Here is a 15,919-nt window from a genome sequence, read left to right as displayed (position 1 = left end):
CCGGGCCAAAACAAAACAAAACAAAAAACATATTTGATCTGCGCCCGGATGTGGAGAAGGTTTTCGCGAATGCGGTGTTTATGTTAACGACGACTCATCTGCTTTCCTTTCATGTTTCAGCTTTTTCAATGCCACTCAGTGCTCCATGAAACAACCGCAATGTGAAACTCGTAATTTGCGTACCTCACGTGAGCTCGCCGGTGAATTGCTGTGGACGCTATAGAGAAGGGAGGAGTAGACACGCTTAAATATGGAAATCGAATGAAGAGAATCAAGACGAATTGATGGAAGCACTATGAACCTTTCGAAAATCAGCTTCCTTCACGATGGTTACCATAGCTGTCAAGAGTTGCTGGAAGCAGTGCTTAGAGAAAAAAAGTCTTCCATGCAGTGTACTGAGTAAAAAATAACAAGTACATTTCTCTACAAGTCGCGCAGCATAACCAGTATTGCCCGACACTGGCATCATAGTTAATTTCCACCTTTTTTTAGTGATTTCCGACATTTGATTGACAGCATCTTTAACCTTCAGGGCCACACTGTGGGCTCTGACACACACTGTAGTAGAAGCCTTGGCATACAGTGGAAGCATATATTTACACTTTAAAGACACCGAAAAGCGACGAACACGTACGTTGCACACTTGAGAGTGCGCACTGTGCATTTTGTATGTGCTCCTAATTTGACGGTGTCTTCATCGCGAAGTACGTGCTACTGGCACTGACCAAAACTATTTCCACTTTTTATACGACATCTTACTTAGTCTGCAATGAACATCAGCGCACGGAATATTGGCATTTCGTGTCGATCTAAACGGGCTCACTGCTGCCGAAATCGCCTCCTCAAACTCGAGCTGAGGAGTGAGGCACTTTCCTTGATGAGGCCCCACTATATTTATTCATGATATTACAGACTGTCGTAGGTAGCGGTGATTGCGGTGGGTAAGACTTTGAGGGCGACTGAGACGATGTAACTAAAAAAGAAGTTAATGAAAAATTCAAAAAAACGAAAGGTCACATCACAACAAAAACAAGCAACTACGCTTCAAAGTGTAAATTCCTCGGTATGGTTTAAAAAGACTAAGCAAGAATATTATAACGGTAAGGTAACGTAATTTCTAAAAAATAAAAAGAAATAAGTAGAGAATAAAAAGGGAGTGGCCACAAAATAATGTGATAACTGACGCAAAGAGACACAAAAGTGTTGGATATTGATAACCGTTACTAACGCACCACCGACTTGTCAGAGCATGATTTTATGTTAGCTGTGCTAATGATAACGCCTGGACTGTTATTAGAAGGAGTCGAGGCCGCAGGAATAGTTAAAATCATCAAATTTACAAGGATTGCCGCAGGTCAACATTAAACTCAATTTGCATAAAAAGTGAAGAACAAAACATGAGTAACTGCAGAAACGCTCATTAGGGTCTTCAATCTTAAGTTGAGGTATTGAGTTTTCTTGCATGAATAATTTGACTAATATAAAATTCGATATTGATACTGAATACGAAGTAAGCAGGCGACGCTGCTCTGTTCTTTAATAAGCAGTTGAGCGTTCTATTCCATAAGACAAGAAAAATAAAAAAGGCAGGTCGCCATACTATTGTGAGGAGCAGACAGGTTTGAATGTAGGCTGTCATTGCTGAAAGGGACTGATAAGTACGCCCAAGCAATCGCATGCTTGTGCAAGTTTCTTACAGTAATTTTCGTTAATACTATTTTCTTCATCCTTCATGACGCGGCTTGGTTATATATGCAGTCATGAAAAGAACTTCTGCTGAGAGTTGGACTGGTCACTTCCTATCTTTGAAACGTGCGCTTGCCCATCGGCTCAATAATTAAAACAAAATTACAGGCTGTCAAGATTCTCCTTAAGAGTAGACATGATAGCTCCTTTACGCCACCCTCTCATTCCATGAACTTTTCTTCTATTTTTGTTTCCGTTAATTGTAGAGTGATGATAAGCGCAATATTTGTCATAATTCTGGGTGGACATCTACGCTTATCATTAGCGGCACACAACTGGAGGTACGTACGTCGTTAGTTTAAATTCCTATCGCAAACTAGTCGCCGAGTTGACTAGCAGAATAAATGTAAATGTTAAGCGAAAAGGTATGACGTATCCGTGAATGCTGCACAAGGCGTTACCTTGGCATTTTCATGTTGTAATTACAGGATACACTTTGGCGCAAGTGTATATATGTAGTTGTCAGTTATGTCGTATAATAAAACAAGCTCAATACACTCCTATTTCGTGTCCATAGATTCTAAAAGCTGCATTATTATGCCTCTTACATTATTCTTGGAACCGATTATCAATCTGCCGGAAAATTAGGAACCTAAGACGCATTTTTCCTTCGCGCGGGTTTCCTCCCTTAACCATGAGCCGGCTAGCTACGAATGTTCGCCGACATTACCTTTCATCCCAGGCCTGACACACATCCATTACGCTTCTGTTTCTATTACTATGAGCTGAGCAGTGCTAGGATAGAGGCCAGTTCGTGCTGCATGTTGGTCAGCCAGCCATATAGAGCCAAATAACTGGCGGCCGCTGACAGCCTCAGAACAACCTTTTTTCCTGTTCTTTCAAAACTTTTTGACCGCTTTCTTCTGGCGGCATGAGGTTAATTTTAAAGTTTCCAATGGAGCAGAGGTAGTCGTAAATTGTTGTTACGGAGAGTCACGGTCTTGATGCCACACACCATGCATACTTTGATCGTTCTTGTTAATTGTAAATTAAGCCGCCTCTCTTTCTTTCCGCCCTTCTTCTATGCAGAAAGGGCTGTGTTTACCCGCTGTATGCTTAAGAAGAATCTGTTCAAAGAACTGCGCACGTGACAATGGGGAAATTAAACATTTACACAGAACAAGAACCTCGGAGCACACCGCAACGTGTCGACAGGGTACCGTCTCCAAGGTGCCTCTGTCTGCCTTTGTGAATGGCTGCGTTTTAATGTCTACTTCTGGCCCCTGCGACACCCTACTACTGGCTCCTGCCCCTCCCCTCCCTCAATGAGAGAAGCCGATTATATGCTGTAACAGCAGCTTTTTTTCCCTCAGTATTATTCGCGCCTTCTGGCTTCAGCGTTCTCGGCCATTTGCATATTCGACACTTGTATGAAGTAATACGAGCGCCACACGCTGGAAACGTCTCTACACCAAATGACATTAAACTAATCTATAAGAAATGCATGAAACAAGAGGAGCCCAGGCGCATAGGAGCCCAAGTGCTCTCCTAAACCTTGCCTCCCGCGCCTGGAAGTAAATGTGCAGTGGCCGGTCGGCTCTGATTTCTACGAAATAAATAAATAAATAAATAAATAAATAAATAAATAAATAAATAAATAAATAAATAAATAAATAAATAAATAAATAAATAAATAAACGCACATAAGTCACCTGATAGCCCTCCCAAATTAAGGTTTTCTCACAGCTGACTCACCCTGTCGAGCGTTGACCGTATTCTTTATCGTTACGCTCGAACAATAGCTGTGCGCCAAGAGTGAAGAATCTGAAAGCACTGGGCTCGCATTATGTGACGCGGCTCGTGGAGCTCGTTGTTAAGGGTGTTGGTCTAACATAACATTACGTGTTGTGAGCCCTCTCCTCCAATTAAGTAGATCCGTACGTATAGATCTCTGAGCTCGCTTTATAGGCCGCCAAATTGTGAGACAGAGACAGAACCTGAGGTGACGTCATAAAAGTGGAAAGGCATCTCCACCTACAAACTCAGTATTTTGCGCACCTCCTTGGTGCGATGCGTATGTTGTGATCCCTAGACCAGACATGCGGTGATTTAGTTGTTATAACTTGTGCTTTATTATTTCCACTCTTTTTTCTTCACAGAACGCGAATGCTGAATCATAAACGCTACTAGCCTGTAGCGGTACACTTTCTTTTTCTCTGTTTAGTATCCCGCAGTTGTTTTGTTGCTTGCAATCTTCACTTTGTAATTATTCTACGAGAGTGTTTCAAATTATGCCATATAGATTCTCCTTCGAAACGTTGTGAAAGATACTCTGATGCGGTCAGTGCAAGTGAACTGTTCGGCAAGGCGGACATAATTAGCGCTGTGAAGTTTAGCGACAGTGCGATAAATCGGGGAAAATTAAAATTTAAGTAATCAACATTTCATCTGAAGTTTGCGGCTAGAACTTCACCTTGCGGCATCGAATGACGTGATAATAAATGGCGAGCCCAATTTTGGTTTTAATTTTCGTGCTCATGGAATCGAAAGTTGAAAAAGAAAAAAGATTTTGAAAGCTCTTTCCCAAGTCACACAACAATAAAATGGCTCGGCTTGAATGAATGCAGAAACAGGTTTCTCCTTCATTATGCATAAGATGTTTACTTGATTCACCGGAAGACACGACGTGCAGGTATGTCATTTAGGATACGTGTAGTGCGGCAAAACGCAGTGTGCTCTCAAATGCACAGTTCGAACCACAATGATGATTCAGAAATGTTTCAAAGTGAAATCACCTTCCGTGCTAAAAGCTTTCATTGTCAGTATATAAATATTGACCCTAAAATGAATAAATAACAATCAAGTTTCTCAATTACGCGTCATTTTACTACACTGTACCAAGCAATCAATTCCATCTTGACGTACAATTCTCTTGCACAGACAACACCAACCCATCTTTTAGTCTTTTCAAAGAGAAACCTGTATTCAATACTTTGAAATACCTCGTATATGCCAATTTTTTTTTTTATCAGTACTTTGTACCTTATTCGCGTCTTTTGCCTTCTTACTCCATTTATTCCGCTACCATTAGATTCATTCATTCCTTTTTGTCAGTTAACTACACTGCATTTCTTTCTTCTTCTCTTCCTCTGTCCTTGGTGTGTAATGAGTATCAGAATACATTTTTGTAACTAAATGTAGGACATTTCAAAACTAGAAATATTCAGAGTATCGAAAAGCTACGAAATATGTTGCATATTTTCAGGCAACCGAAGAAGTTACTCGAACCACACCTTGAAGCATACGATGGAGTTTGCAACATTAGACACGATAATTTGCAAAAAATTTTATTTTATCCACTAATTTAGTTCCAGCCTTTTTTCATCATACATGGCTTCCTATTATACTGGCTATCTAAAAAACATTCAAGCTTTTATTGATGCCCGCCATACCGCTGCGAGACGGTAATTAAGTAAAAAAAAAAAAAAGCGGCGGCACTAATGACGCCATGTGTGCTTCTGGCACGACCATGTACGCAGTCTATCCGGGGCTGTGTATAAGGTATGCCGCAAGGAAGACGCAGCACACAAAATTCATCATGGTGACTTTGCCCGTCTTTGCCATCATTGCGTACTGCGTAAAGTGTTGTACAGACCCTAGTGCCTTATTTTATATCTCATACATGCCTAATAATTATCGTTCTGCTCGAACAGGAAAAAATGCTGACTTGCCGGATGTGCCTGCATTAAATATAGGAGAAAAAAAAATACACGCTGAATATCGTTCTGTTTACATTTCTGTCTGAAACTTCTTTTTTTTTTTTTTTTTTTCCACAATTGAGGTTCAAAACTTAAGCAAACCTGCCGATTCTTCTCCACGTGCGCGTAATTCATCACGTCAGCATCGTTGTTCCTACGGGCAACTGCTTGTTGACGTACCTGAGCTTAGGGAATCTTTTTTCAAAAGCATCACGAATGGGAACTTGTTGGGGCACCTTCATTGTCGTCAATGTACGTGTGTACCTGGGGCTAGCATCTGCGCTGAAAAAGAGTCATATCAGCTTTTCCTAAGCCCCCTCCCCCCCCCCCCCTCCCCCCACACACTTTTGTTTTTCCGGTCGATTGGTAGAGTGAAAGAAAGAGGAAATTGATGACCCGTTACTGTAATTTTTATCTTTTACTTTCTCTTCAATTTCTCGATTCTATCACGGCTCCGATTAAAACGCGCTGACGGTTTTCACGTCCGAAAAAAAAAAAAATAAAGAAACTACTACCTCCCCTCGAAACGTTCATATCTGCTTTAGCGTTAGTCACTGTCAGTAATATGACGGTTTTCTTTGTTTAAATCGCAGCGCACTGGCTTCAAGGTAACAAATACGAAACAACGCAGTTTTAAGGCCATTAGCTGAAAGAAAATGGAGGTCAACTGTGATAACACAGCACGCCTTTCATACTCCAATGCATGAATGTGAAAGCATAGGAGATTGGTAAAAGTTCTTTTCTGCAAACTAGCTCCCCATCAACTCCGCAAAAAAAGAATAGAACATTCCCCTTGCTTTCCTTGCGTATGTTTATCAGCACGAGCCCATCAGTTCATGCGCTTGTCTGCTGAATTCATTGGAAACAGGTAAATCAAACTGCTAATGGTGCTGTCGTTCACATTTCCTCGGTGACAAGTTCACCAGGAATTTTTCCTTGTCGCTTACCGCCCTCCTAAAAAAGAAGTCGCCTACACTAGCAAGCCTGGTAAATGGCGCGTCCTCAGGTGTTAGTCAGCCCAAAGGCAGGGATTAGGGCTTCGGCTTCTGACACTGGCTGCAACCATTTTTTTCCTTGCAACGCACTTGAGTGCCTTTCAGTTGCGAACACAGCTTGTCGAAGCACTTTTTTTGGCGTTAACCCGAACTGGCGGCGCAGTTATATCGTAAGCTGGCCAACATAACCCGCGCGATAAGTATCCTTTCCACTGACCTCTGAATATTTTTCCGTTTGACAGCAAATGACTTTCAATCCAAGCAAAATTTCTAGTCTCATCTCGGGGCCGAATTGTCTGCGACTTCCGACTGGACTTATTTCCTCCCCATTTTAGTCAGCCGTTCTTATAGGCCCCCACTTAAGCGCACCTCATTTCGTACCCCGCTTTTCTCTTTAACTAGATATATTGCGTTGATTTTGTTGCTTAATCTACTCTCTTCTGTTTCTCTTCTAACATTTTCCCCATCATTGTTTTCTAGCTGCTGCTCTCTCTTTGATACTTTATGCGTCCTGTCTTAACATATACCTAAGAAAAATCGGTGATTGCCCAAAAATAGATTAATGGCTCAAATACGAGTATTGTTGCGAGCAGTGAAAAACGGTAGCGCGCCTGCAGGGACTGAAGATGGCATGAAGTGTTTCGGTCACTGAGGTAAAGACAAGTGATTTTTTTTTTTCAGTCTGGAAATGAAAACGCGGCACTCGCAAGCGGAAACAGCATTCATTTAAATTAAACCGGCCTGTTTAGGTGTTGCTTATTAGCTTCTGGGTATTGCTGAAATAGAGTCCAGCATTCAGGAATTTTGCGAGAAGCTCAATTTCCGACAGAGGGACTGGACTGAATGTTAACATTGGGTTCATCTGCATTAGAAGCGTAAAGCTAAAGTGGCACATACACACACACACACACACACACACACACACACACACACACACACACACACATATATATATATATATATATATATATATATATATATATATATATATATATATATATTGCGTAATACATAGCACGTTTCATGAGCATACTGCCCCCCGGCAGCACAGCTATTGCATTCACTGCACTAACGGACGAGTAATTGGAGTCTTGGAGAAAGCACCAAAAGAATAAACTCTGGAAACAGCTAATCTGCACCTTTCAAGGCACAACGAGACAATCTTAGCGGCTCCAGTTTGCGGCTCTCCTTGTGAACACTCATTCGCGTACATACCACTCTGCTGTTCGACTTATCTCTAATCGCTTAATTTTGTATCTCTATAAACCCACATGTGCTCAGTAGCATGTAGTGGTAAGCTACTACACTATGTGCAAGGCCATCTAACATACATACACCGCACTGACTCGACCAAAGTCGCATGAGTGCGAATGTGCGGCGTATGTGTAGTGTGTCTGAGTCAGAATCAAAGCTCCCGAGTTCAGTTGCCATCTCCTGACCATGTCACGTTATCTTACGTCGCACATCTCACCATCCAATCAGTGTCCCGCTATGGCACCTACCAACTATGACTTGCCAGAAGACTGCTGGTGTGTTAAGATTACAATGTCGACAGCTACAAAGTCGTCAGGTATTCAGGTGAACTAGCGCCTCAAGGCTCTAGCAGTAAATCTCAAGACTTCCCAACCTTAACAGAAACAACTCCTACCGTGCATTAATGATTCCTTTCTTCCTGCTCAGTGTACAAAAATTGTGCAAATCCTACTGATCGCAGCCAATTTAGTTTTCTTGCAGCATAAAAGCGGTGTCTGAGGCTCGTAGAGGTGTACTAGTTTAATGACAAGAAATATAGCGCGAGGTGCATTGTTTTCATCAGTTTTATAGGGAACTAGTTCCAAATATATAATCTTTTTCGCTTATTAACTGATCGTCACCGCCACAAGGCAGCTTAAATGCACTCCAGAGTAAATGCGTCTGTCAGATCTACAGTACGCCCTGCAATGCTTTGCCGCCTTCACTTAGCCGGTATAAATACCCTAATTTAATCCCGCACCTGATTCTCCGCAGGACCTGCACCTTTAATTTTTTATGAAATCCTCTTAGGTGCCATGGCAGGCTTCTAATTTATTAATCCCCTCTACTTTGGGCGAATGTATTCTTCCGGTAGGCAAGTATTAATCCGCAGATTAAGCTGTTGCGGTTGGCATCCTTGCTTTAGCTACGAGAGATCGCCAGAAACTCGGCCACTCCTTCAGAGGCTTTGCACTCTATGAGTGTGTGTCTGTTGTGGTCAGAGCGCTGTTTTTTCGGCGTTAATTATCCTCCATTGAACGATGTGTTGGCACATATATGATAGTTTTTGTACCTGCTTTAGCCTGTGTAGAGGCTAGCGCAAAGCAAAAAAAAAAAAAAAAAAAAAAAAGAACTACGCTGGGGTTATCGACAGTAAATGTCATGTTCCGGAGGATAAATTGAAAAACGACGCTTAAAAAATTACGTGCTTTTCTAAGACGAAAACGCGCTGCATTGCCCTTGTCAGTCGACGCTTCGTCTTTAAAATTTCCGATTTCGTGCTTTAAACCCTCAATAATTGACCACTGTGGATTTAGCAAGGGCTGAATAATGCCGTAAATAAACTCTTCTTATTTTTTTCTTATTACTAGTCTGCTGAGAAAATTTCTTTTGCGCTCAGAAAGAACTCAGAGAAATCTGTTTTAACAAAATATGTTGCTAGGAACGGCAATGTAGTGTTTAATGTTTACTCCTCTGTCGAGTTTCCTTAGCGCTAACGTTGACGAAGTGGATGCATGATGAATTTTTGTTTACCGCAGACATCGCTCGCAGTCGTAACACATATCCGCACAGGTTGATTTCAAGCTTTCACTTCATTCGCGTATATACCACTCTGCTGTTCGACTTATCTCTAATCGCTTAATTTTGTATCTCTATAAACCCACATGTGCTCAGTAGCATGTAGTGGTAAGCTACTACACTATGTGCAAGGCCATCTGACATACATACACCGCACTGACTCGACCAAAGCCGCATGAGTGCGAATGTGCGGCGTATGTGTAGCGTGTCTGAGTCAGAATCAAAGCTCCCAAGTTCAATTGCCATCTCCTGACAAGTAGGCCACGTCACGTGATCTTACGTCGCACATCTCACCGTCCAATCAGTGTCCCGCTATGGCACGCGTCGTGTAAAGGGTCGCGAGGTAGTTCCACGTTGCGCAAATTGGGTATACGTCGAAAGGACAATTATGCCAGCTGCGCGGAAAAGAATAATTGTAGGATATTGTAGGTAGATACAATCTCATGCTGTCATCGAGTCACAGATAATGTACGTCATTCATTTTGTTGTCTGCCACAAAGGACCAAAAATTAAGAACTGAGTTAAATTGTGAAAAAAAAAAATTATGATTTGTTACTTCAATAGTTGCTCTCTACAGAGAGACTGACCCTTCATTAGCGAGCTTGGACCGCATGTTCTGAGCTGATTCATTTCTTTGCGACACATATTTGTATACAACATAGAAATGCGGGATTCAATATCAGAACACACATAAACATGTCTACAAAGTAGTTCAAAGTCGTCGCTTTTTCATAATGTAGAAAAAATTTATGCACAAAAAAAAATGTTACCAAGAGGTACAAAGCAATAGATAGCTTTTAGTTTAGACGCAATACTGTATTTCAGCATTCACAACTTTTGCAAGACCTGATAAACTAACGTAACTGAACAGGCAGCAATGCGTGTATTTAGCAGAGGATACCTAAGTTGCAAGAAATATACAAAATACAGATAGGCCCTGCTATGATCGAACGGGGAGACTTACCTGCACCGTTCGCAGCCGAAGCTTGTTGCTCTACCACACTCTTTGCTTCTCGCCCGCAAAACCACTCAAAGTGTGTAGAGTCACCACCGACAACACCAGGCACAAGTTGCTTATTTGCCTCTTCGCATACGTTTAGGGCAGAAAAGTTTCCTGCCGTGTTTATATTTTTTTATGTCTTGCCAAGCCGGGCTATTTTCGATTCCTCAGAAGGCGATTCAAACGTAGATAAAAAGTCTCGGAGGGCTTATTACCACCGCCAGAAAACACGAAGTTATTGCGACAAGTTCGCGCGAACCTCCTCACTTTTCCACATGCCGCGTCCTACCCGCGCGCGAGCTTTAGGCCTCTTTTACGACCGTGACGGTCAGAACGTTAACAAGGAGAGTCCTTACTCCCCCAAGACCGGCGTGACAACTCCGCGCCTCGTCCGAGAGCCTTTCGCGCGCTCAGGCTCGGAAGCGTGCGCACGCGTGGGGAGTAAGAGGGAAATGGGAGAGTAATAGCACGCATGCGCAGTGCAGCAAACTCCCTCCAACGGGATCCTTGTTCTCCTTACCATTGTTCCCCGCGCGCTGCCTCTCCGTGCTCGCTACTCAGGAGCGGGTATTTCGTAGCAGCGGCTTTTCCCATTTTCCTTTTTCACCGCGCGCCGTCCTCCGTAACTCGGGACAGCGTTCGCAACCGACTTACTCCCCGCCAAGCTGCTGTACCGTCGCCCATTGAGTCTGAGTGCGACCGCCCATTGTTCACAGCGCGCTTGCCTCAGTCGTTCGGTGTGGTTTTCTTGAATGCTACACCAAAGCGTTCAGATGCTGCTCACCTTCGTGGGAGCAAAGCTTATGCGAGGCAATAGACATCGTGTGATTAACCGTGTTAATGTTAAATTAGAATGTTCAAATATCTTTATGTTAATTCTATTTCGCTCGACTGAGATAATCAGAAGCACTGCTGTGGTCTAAAGAAGTTGCCAGGCATCTTACGAAAACACAACTTCATTGAATCTCTGCATGCATGTCGTAGTCAACTCAATTTGTAGAGTACAAAAAAGTGCCTTATATGGACATATGGCAACCAGTGATCAATCACTAATTAATAATAAATAATTACGATTTACGGATCACTAACTTTGTATAATAGAAAAATTGCTAATTAACGACGAGTTATTAATAATTACTAACTAATGGTTGATGCGGAAGTTACTACCTAATGCCGTGCATACATGATTACTGAATAATTTTTACTTACTAATTGATGACTAATTAACTCACTATTACTACAAGTAAAAGTTGCGTAAATAATATTAATTACTAATTAATGGCACGCACCCGGTGAAATCAACCAAACAACAGTAAACGTACAACTGCGAAGATACAATGAGCGCGATCTCGTCGCTGCGAAGCAGAATTCACTGAATAAATGCACTCGCAAAATATGAGAGTAGTCGCTCGCTATACTTGTAGCATCATTCAACGCTACATACGCAACAGTCGCGTTTGCAGAGTGCAGCACTCAGGCTTCTTCCTTTCATCCCTGTAGCCGCCAAAGTGTCCTCGAATTATATTTAAGAATACTGTCAATCACGATTACGATTATGACAGGAGTGGGAACATTTTAATTATAAAGCAGGTACAATACAAGCCAGACAGCATACAAGAACCAAAAAGTACATAAAACACAGGCGGTTACATGTCATGATATATTACACTGGCTTTCACAACAGTTCTTCGGAGATGTTAGGTGTAAAAAAAAAAAAAAAAAAAAAAAAAAAAAAAAAACAAGTGTTGGCCGCGCTGTTTCATACGAAGCATTGGAAATTGTTTTTCTATTGTAGGCTGGGCTGTAATAGCAGGTTTTAACGGCGCGCATAAGTAACTCAATTGAGAGAAAAGTAGTTGAGTATTTCTGACACGAAGGCTGAAGGAGAATCGATGAGCCGAGTTTGAATTTACAAATTTCTGCTTGATAACAGATAAGCTGCCCTGCGGAATGTTTTCATGCTCTATAAGACTTTTGTTTAGTGTTAATATACATTACGTTCCTTAAGTCCTTTATTTAATATTCAGATGTTATTTGGTGTACTTTTTTGTTACATCACAGTGTTTTTATCGTCCTCCTCTGCGTTCGCTCAGCCATCCTTCGGAGTTTCTTTTTTATTATTTCAGTCTCTAATTCTTTTGGCGGCCGGTTGTTTACGCCTGTGTTATTGCATGGCTTGTTACAATTGCTGCTAGTGCTACTGCTTGCTAATAATTTATTACCAGCCCAAAATTTGATCCAGATTTTTTTACTTATGTTGTTTCCTTTAGCTGGGCATTAGGACTTCTTTCTGGTTCATTCAAGTTTTATTCGAGCCAAATTTCTTCACCTTGGCCGTCACTTTGCTGATTTGTAGGTTCATTTCTGGCAGTCTTTTGTGAATGTTTTAATGCTTGAGCCTTGAAAAATGCAGTGCATGCATCTGTTATAGTAAAGCGCATCTTATAATTTATTGAGGAGTAATGAACGGTCTAGTTTCCATGTGTGTTTTGCATTCGAGTCTGCTCCCCCCCCCCCTCCCCTCCTCCTGCTCACTATGCATGTTTGAAGTGCGTGGTCGAATTCTCCCTGCCCTCGAAATGGATACATCTGGTTGGCAGAAGCTTTACCACGTTACATATTTGGCCGCGTTACGATTCGCCATCGACATGTTCGACAACCGACGCGGCCATAGCGCAGCATCATGTAAAGCAGCGAGCATTTCGGCCTTTTCAGCCCCGTGCAATCGACTGCCCAACCCTTCCTCCCGCGGGCGTGCTGAAACGTGCCAGCTCTACACGTGCCGTAATGTGTGTGTGTGCGTGTGTGTGCTAACGCTGGCCAAGCCCGGCGCTCAAGGAGAGTGTCGCCCTTGCCCGTCTGCCGGAGGTGGAGGAGATTTTTATCGCGACACCAAGACTGAAGTCAGCACAGCTTGCTCAGTCATGAAATCTCTGCCTTTCCCTCTGAACCGACGAGCGTATAAAAAGCAGCGGCAGATTCCGCTGAGAGAGACTTCAGAGACACACCACAGAGAGGCTTCAGAGAGAGTACTACAGAGTGACTTCAAAGACGTCGCAGCAGCGACGCGTGTCAGTTTTCTCTCCGGGCCTGCTTCTCTGCCCCTTCCTACGTGATGTTGAATTAAACGTTGGTTTTGTTAGTAGACGACTCATCTTTGCCGGGACTGCTGATGCCGTCCACCGAGACACGGAGCCGCCAGGCCAATGCCGCCGATGGGCCACGATCCGCATGTAACAGCTGCTTGCTGCTTTCATGGGACGTTGCCCTCACAGAGACGGCACTCTAAGAGAAATTAAAAGTACATATTCATTCCCAAAGTATCCCTAGCGAATACAGATCATGGCTTGTAGCCATACTTACAGAGACGCATTTCCTAACTCTACTTTTCTTACCTCATTCTCACACGCGGTTGTCTCCTCTTTTGCAAAGGCGATGGGTGAGGGGGGGTGGCAGGAAAGGAAGGATTCTGCTCTCCTCTTACCCGCCAATATCGCGAATGCGCCGAGAGCTACAGATTGCTAGCGTTAAGGACGAATGTAACCAGAGTTACGACAGCTAGGAACTCCCTTGTGTGTTTTCTCCGTCATCCCTCGCAGATCGATGGGCGTGAGGCTTTGTTTCTGCGGCGTGGCACGAAGTACGGTGCCCACTCAAAACTGATGAGCAGAGTGCTGAGCGTGGAAGAAAGGATGGAGTCCGTCCGCACACTGGCAGTGTCTGTTGGATGGCTCCCTGCGGAGTGCTTGCATTTGGACGTTGGCAGCACTTATCTTTGGAACTGGTCGATTTATCTCACATTTCGTCGCTTCCCGTGAATGAGAGCTTGGCAGCCATAAAGAAGCCGAGAAGCGCTGTTTTGAGGATAATAAGTGTGTTAGTTCCAACGGAAATTCTGGGGCTCTTTATGCACCCTCTCTGTCAAATGTTACTGGAAGACGACTCTGTCGAAGGGACTTGCCTTCTTGATATCTAAAGTATATATATATATATATATATATATATATATATATATATATATATATATATATATATTAAATTAAGGTGGTCTGTGTATGCACGCAATTACAATCAGGTATAATTCTATTTAATGAAGCTTGGAAAGATGGAGGTGAAACTAAATTTTTGTCACCAATATTTTCTCAAGAGATCAAATTATCGAATGAGCCTCCAATCGTACTTACAGCTTACAAAGTCAGTTCTGTGCTAATTGCCTTTATCTTCATGTGATACTTATAACTTCGGCGACATTTTGCAGTGATATGTGGACAAAAAGCTTTCTCAGGAGCTGCTGGTTGCCGCAGCTTTGTCGTATGTATATCTATAAACCAAGGTCTCGTTTTTATGTGCAGTCGACGACCGATATTCTTGCGTAAACCAAAAACTCAGCATTAGTAAAATATAGTTCCGTGAGCTTGTGCTTTTGATGATTTGCTGATTGTGGTTTTAGGGTTGTATATACAGGTTTTACTCCTTCTCGCCACGCAAATGGGAGCCGACAGCTGATAACATATGTATTCATACTTGTGTTTTTGCATTTATTGTGGTAGAAAAACGGATACAGATAATGGGGAGAGCTCCCAAGACGAACATTATATCAGAGTAGGCGAGGGAAAAGGCGTTTTAAGTACACCTGGTGATGCCTGGCCACCAGGCAACCAACACTGCACTCACAATGCTTACAAAACAAGTAAAGAAATCAGTAACTAATATAGAGTGTACCTTTCATCACGTTCAGGAAACAAATTAAGGAAATAAAATTATCACGACATTAAATAAACTCAAATCATAGGTACAGCAATGCACAAGGTAATTTCTCTCTAAACAAAGAACGGGAAAAATAAAAACATTGCACATTTTTGAAAATGATGTGGAACATAATAAATCTATTGGGGAAATAGAGGTGTTCTCACTAAGCTTAACAGGCCAAAATAATTGCTTATTTTATGCCTGTAAACAAAAGTTTATTGTTTAACAATAAATATAGCACTATAAAGCTTGATTTTTGTTTCTGATGCTTCCAGGATCCCTCACAAAGCCTGTCAGTATTCTGTTTTCACTCAGCAGCATGAAACAGTCCTGTGAGATGACCCGAACAAGCTCGCCAGAATTGCCAACACTGCTTCCAGAGAAGCAAATTCTGACTTTACGTTCACCAGGTGCATCTTACAAATGGCGTTGACCAGGCTCTAAATTTAAATTACCCCTAATACGACTGTGAAGAACCTGTGTGAGAGGAACTAAGGCAAGACGAAGAAGAAAAGAAAACCAGGTTTGGACAAAAGAAGAAAGAAGATGAGAAAGTGGAGGGTGGCTTGAGGAGAGCGAAGCACGAGAAGAGAGAACAGGCCAGCAGCGGACCCGATCTGTTGTCCACGGAGCTCGGAGTGGAGCGTCTTCTGCAAGGCCTGACCCGGGGATCCAGACCTGGGGCCTGCCGGCCGCATCGATCCTGTTCCTCCTGCTGACCCAGGTGATCGGACTCGGGAGAACCACAGCGCCAGCTCTTCACCACTGCTGTAACGGCAGCTCTTCACTGGCACGAGCGTTCGGCGCCGTGCTGGACCTACGCACATCAGGGAGACCGGACTCATCGGCCGTGGTACGGCAACCCGAGGCCTCGTGCCTCCACTGGGCCCCAGCCGGAGGCCTAACCTTTTGCTAGGCCT

This window comes from Amblyomma maculatum, chromosome 4 (genome assembly GCF_055883805.1).
Source record: "Amblyomma maculatum isolate TAMU_Amacu chromosome 4, ASM5588380v1, whole genome shotgun sequence".
NCBI classification, from domain to species: domain Eukaryota; kingdom Metazoa; phylum Arthropoda; class Arachnida; order Ixodida; family Ixodidae; genus Amblyomma; species Amblyomma maculatum.
The sequence above is the reverse complement of the archived record's forward strand: the minus strand, read 5'-3'. Positions refer to the sequence as shown.